We start from the raw sequence: 6,284 nt of genomic DNA on the forward strand, positions 1-6,284 counted from the left end.
AGTGAGATTCTGCATTGAAGTTCTGTAGTGAGGTTCTGTAGTGAGGTTCTGTAGTGAAGTTCTGTAGTGAGGTACTGTAGTGAGGTTCTGCGTTGAGGTTCTGTAGTGAGGTTCTGCAATGATGTTCTGTAGTGAGGATCTGCAGTGAAGTTCTGTAGTGAGGTTCTGCAGTGCGGTTCTGTAGTGAGGTTCTGCAGTGAGGTTCTCTAGTGAGGTACTGTAGTGAGGTTCTGCAGTGGAGTTCTGTAGTGAGGTACAGTAGTGAGGTTCTGCTGTGAGGTTCTGCAATGATGTTCTGTAGTGAGGATCTGCAGTGAAGTTTTGCAGTGAGGTTCTGTAGTGAGGTACAGTAGTGAGGTTCTGCTGTGAGGTTCTGTAGTGAGGTTCTGCGGTGAAGTTCTGTACTGAGGTTCTGCAGTGAGGTACTGCAGTGAGGTTCTGTAGTGAGGTACTGCAGTGAGGTACTGCAGTGGAGTTCTGTAGTGAGGTTCTGTAGTGAGGTACAGTAGTGAGGTTCTGCTGTGAGGTTCTGTAGTGAGGTTCTGCAATGACGTTCTGTAGTGAGGATCTGCAGTGAAGTTTTGCAGTGAGGTTCTGTAGTGAGGTACAGTAGTGAGGTTCTGCTGTGAGGTTCTGTAGTGAGGTTCTGCAATGATGTTCTGTAGTGAGGTTCTGCAGTGAGGTACTGCAGTGAGGTTCTGTAGTGAGGTACTGTAGTGAGGTACTGCAGTGAGGTACTGTAGTGAGGTACTGCAGTGAGGTTCTGTAGTGCGGTTCTGTAGTGAGGTTCTGTAGTGAGGTTTTTCGGTGAGGTTCTGTAGTGCGGTTCTGTAGTGAGGTTCTGCGGTGAGGTTCTGTAGTGTGGTTCTGTAGTGAGGTACTGCAGTGAGGTTCTGTGGTGAGGTTCTGTAGTGTGGTTCTGTATTGAGGTTCTGTAGTGAGGTTCTGTGGTGAGGTTCTGTAGTGAGGTTCTGCAATGACGTTCTGCGGTGAGGTTCTGTAGTGTGGTTCTGTAGTGAGGTACTGCAGTGAGGTTCTGTAGTGAGGCACTGTAGTGAGGTACTGCAGTGAGCTTCTGTAGTGCGGTTCTGTAGTGAGGTTCTGTAGTGCGGTTCTGTAGTGAGGTTCTGTGGTGAGGTTCTGTAGTGCAGTTCTGGAGTGAGGTTCTCCAGAAGGCTGTTTGCAGTCACACACTCCTCATGAAGCTCACCCATAGAGATGTTTATTCTGCCAATAGAGATGAGAAGTTGACCTGAGTTATTTAAAATGGTGAATAAAAGGAAAAGAAATCCTATTAGTTCTATTTATAATTTGGATGGTATTTTGACTACCTGTATAGTTTACTTTATTTATTATTTATTTATCCATCCATATATTAAGTATATGAACTGTTTGAATTTGTAAAATGTTGAATAAAAGAATGCATATTCGTGTGTATAATGTAAAGTAAGTTTATGAGTATGTATTTATTTGTATATATGATCTATCAATTGTATTTATTATTTGTATATATATATATTATCTATTTCTTTGTTTCTAACTATCACTAATATTAAACATGGTTTATCACCTGCCGACCAGGTGAAGCTGCTCCATGATCTTCTCATGTCATTGAAGGAAATGTTCCCTCATGCAGAGAGCAGGAGGATCTAAAGTGTTCCAGGACAGAGTGCAGTGGATTTATAAGTGTGATCAGGCACTTTTTCCTCCAGATGTTGACTTCTTCTCGTTCCTCCTGTACTGCTGCAGCCTTGTTTATGTTTTTTCAGAGGAGCATTGCAGGTGGAAGGTGAACTATCAGAGTCTGTCCCCATGCTGCTTTGTCTGCTCGTCTGTTGACTTCCGGTATCTTGTTCATGAGCAACTGTACCTCAACCAATGAGAGAAGCAGGATTCTGTACTGTCATACTCGTGGGTGAGTACGCTGTCAGCTCATTGGTCACAGAGCAGGAGAGGCGGTGGATTAACTTTACCATAAGTTTTGATATAAAGCGCCCTGCTGGTCATAAATCCCTTTGACATTTTAGAGACTATTTTTGATTCTCAGGGTAATACGGGACAGCGTCCCTTTTCAGCTACTACTGGATACTCGCATACTTTTGTTTGCGAATACGGGAAGATTCCGTTTTTCAAGAGACGGTTGGCAAACCTCGTCTCTCACCACTCCAAAAGTTACTGGTGCAAGTTTTCACAAGGCAAAAAATTATACTTAATAAACCAACACATGTAACGAGGATAGGAAGAGCAACTTAAATTTCCATTGCTCTGAACATAACCACAAAACTACTGCTCCTCTCATTAATACTGCGATAACTACTGCTTCTTATTAGTGCAGGCTGATCATTTCTTTATAGACAAGAAGGCAAATCTTTACCTTAACAGAAGACAATCCTCCATTCTGTAAGAAAGACACGTAAAAAGAAACCTTTTACGTTGCTTCTGGCAAATGACGACCGCTGTACGTCCTTTCAGGCGAGTGGGTTCCGCTACGTCACTTCTACTAGAATGTCCGTGTTCTCTCAGCGTTAATGTTTAGAGCTCATTGTTCTCTGCTGTGTGTGTGTGTGTGTGTGTGTGTGTGTGTGTGTGTGTGTGTGTGTGTGTGTGTGTGTGTGTGTGTGTGTGTGTGTGTGTGTGTGTGTGTGTGAGTGTGTGTGTGTGTGTGTGTGTGTGTGTGTGTGTGTGTGTGTGTGTGTGTGTGTGTGTGTGTGTGTGTGTGTGTGTGTGTGTGTGTGTGTGTACTTTCAGTACTACAACTAACAACAGCACCAACTAGTGGCCCAACATGCTGGCTACATCATTTTGAGTCTTTCTTCCATTTGTATGTAAACGGACATCATTTTGGAAACGTTTCAAAACCTTTCTTAAAAAAAAAAAATTTAAACGTCGTTGAGTAAATGGGGTCGAATAGATTTGTGTCGACATCCAAACTGAAGCAAAGTTTTAACATGATTATATTATTATATTATACGTTTATCATGTTAAAAGTCATGAATAGCTCTGACTACTTGAAAATGCGAGCGCCTGGTGGCCGGGCCTTTGCCCGCGGGGCCCCAGCCGGGCCCAGCCCGAAGGGATGACGCGGGCCCCTCCTCTTCCTCCTGTGAGCACCACCCACAGAGGCAACCGTAGGGGTCGGGTGCAGTGTGGATTGGGTGGCAGTCGACAGCAGGGGCCTCGACTTATCCCCGGACACAGAATCTGGCTTTTGGGACATTGAATGTGACCTCGCTGGGGGGGAAGCAGCCTGAGCTTGTAGGGGAGGTTGAGAGATACCGTCTAGACTATAGTTGGGCTCACCTCCACCCACAGCTTGGACTATGGAACCCAGCTCCTCCACAGGGGCTGGACACTCCACTTTCCTGGAGTTGCCCTTGGTGAGAGGCGGCGGGCTGGCGTGGGCTTGCTTATTGCCCCACAGCTCAGCCGCCATGTGTTGGAGTTTACCCTGGTGAACGAAAGGGTCGCATTCGGGTAGGGGACAGGTCTCTGACTGTTGTCTCGGCCTACGGGCCGAACAGCAGTACAGAGTACCCGACCTTCTTGGAGTCCCTGGGAGGGGTGCTGGATAGTGCTCCAACTGGGGACTCAATTGTTCTAATTCAACGCCCATGTGGGCAAAGACAGTGAGACTTAGAAAGGGGTGATTGGGAGGAACGGCCTCCCTCATCTGAACCCGAGCGGTGTTCTGTTATTGGACTTCTGTGCTAGTCACAGTTTGGCTATAACGAACACCATGTTCGAGCACAGGGGTGTCCATTAGTGCACGTGGCACCAGGACACCCTTGGCTGGAGGTCGATGATAGACTTCGTGGTCGTGTCATCTGATCTCCGGCCACGTGTCTTGGACACACTCGGGTGAAGAGAGGGGCAGAGCTGTCAACTGATCACCACCTGGTGGTGAGTTGGATGCGCTGGACGGGGAGGAAGCTGGACAGACTCGACCGGCCCAAACGTGTCATGAGGGTCTGTTGGGAACGCCTCGGGTCTGGGAGGAGTTCGGGGAGGCCATGGAGGAGGACTACCAGTCTGCCCAGAGGAAATTCTGGCAAACCGTCCGGTGCTTCAGGAGGGGGAAGCAGTTTTCCACCAACACCGTCTACAGTGGAGGGGGGGGCTGTTGACCTCAACTGGAGATGTGGTCAGGCGGTGGAAGGAATACTTCGAGGACCTCCTCAATCCCACCATCACGTCTTCCACTGAGGAAGCAGAGGCTGGGTTCTCAGAGGTAGACTCGTCCATTACCCAGGCTGAAGTCACCGAGGTAGTTCCTAAGCTCCTCGGTGGCAAGACACCGGGAGTGGATGAGATTCGCCCTGAGTTCCTTAAGTCTCTGGATGTGCAGGGACTGTCCTGGCTGACACGTCTCTGCAACATTGCGTGGCGGTCGGGGACAGTGCCTCTGGAGTGGCAGACTGGGGTGGTGGTCCCTCTTTTTAAGAAGGGGGATCAGAGGGTGTGTTCCAACTACAGGGGGATCACACTCCTCAGCCTCCCCGGGAAAGTCTATTCCAGGGTACTGGAGAGGAGGATCCGGCCGTTAGTCGAACCTCGGATCCAAGAGGAACAATGCGGTTTTCGTCCAGGTCGCGGAACACTGGACCAGCTCTATACTCTCCACCGGGTGCTTGAGGGTTCATGGGAGTTCGCCCAATCAGTCCACATGTGTTTTGTGGACCTGGAGAAGGCGTTCGACCGTGTCCCTCGGGACCTCCTGTGGGGGGGTGCTTTGGGAGTATGGGGTTCGGGACCCATTGTTAAGGGCTGTAAGGTCCCTCTACGCCTGGTGGCTTGCCCCCTTCAGGTCGGTGGAGAGCCCTTGTCCCAAGTGGAGGAGTTCAAGTATCTCGGGGTCTTGTTCAGGAGTGGGGGGAAGATGGAGCGTGAGATCGACAGGCGGATCGGTGCAGCGTCTGCAGTTATGCGGTCGCTGTATCGGTCCATCGTGGTGAAGAAGGAGCTAAGCCAAAAGGTGAGGCTCTGGATTTACCGGTTGATCTTGGTTCCTACCCTCACCTATGGTCATGAGCTTTGGGTCATGACTGAAAGAAGAAGCGGCTGAAATGAGTTTCCTCCGTAGCGTGGCTGGGCGCACCCTTAGAGATAGGGTGAGGAGCCAGAGGAGCCAGCTGAGGCTCGGGCATCTGTTTGGGATGCCCCCAGGACACCTCCCTGGGGAGGGGTTCCGGGTATGTCCCTCCGGTAGGACACCTCGGGGCAGACTTAGGACACACTGGAGAGACTATGTCTCTCAGCTGGCCTGGAGGACGTGTCTGGGGCGAAGGAAGTCTGGGCTTCCCTGCTGAGAGTGCTGCCTCCAAGACCCGACCCCGGATAAGAGGTGGACAACGGATGGATGGATGGATGGATGGATGGATGGATGGATGGATGGATGGATGGATGGATGGACAATTGAAATTCTTTTGATGAATAAAAAACACTGTTTCATCCATGAAAAAAGCAGAATACTACCTACAGATGAAGTTATACATGCATCACAGCATTCATACAATAACCCTCGAATTGTTTTCCAAATCAACTTTAAAACCAGTGGACTTGTGTCCAACACACTTACATATAGTGTATGGAATGGTAGACCCAATTTTTAATTAATGAAACTTCATTTGAAGTATTTTTCACTATAGTTATGGATGATGGAATATCAAACTGCTTCTGTTTTGCTGATGGCTGCAAATGTTCACACTGTAAAATCCACTTAAACACATAATTTAAAAAGTATTGCCATCATGAAATGACTTGAATAGGCTGGAGCCACGTTCACCCCTGAACACCCAACAGGAAGGTTAAATCTCCAGACATCACACCAGGACACATGGAAAGAAACAGGAAGGAGCATTTATCCGATGACCAGGAGGAGGTGATGGGATTAAATGTTTCCAGGTGAAGCTGTTTGGGGCCATAATCTCAGGAATTCAGTCCAGAGCAGCAGGGCTCCGGCCTCATGTGGAACAATAAAGCTGTTTCTTGTGTAAAGTGCTCAGGCTTACTTGGAGATTCCAAAACACAAACAACAGGACTCTGACGTGCTGCTTTGTCCTCCGGGGCAGATTCCTGGAGGCTGATCAATAGATCAGGGGGCAATTCTTACACTTGTCAGCAGAAAAAAGTAATAATTTGTTGGCCGTCCTGGCTCAGCGCCAGGAAATGTTTGACTGCAGTGACCCGGGGGAGTGTGTGTGTGTGTGTGTGTGTGTGTGTGTGTGTGTGTGTGTGTGTGGTGGTGGGGGGACGGGGTATAAATGTCCCACCACAGTTCACTGACC

This window comes from Lipophrys pholis (assembly GCF_963383615.2).
Source record: "Lipophrys pholis genome assembly, chromosome: 9".
Lineage (NCBI taxonomy): Eukaryota > Metazoa > Chordata > Actinopteri > Blenniiformes > Blenniidae > Lipophrys > Lipophrys pholis.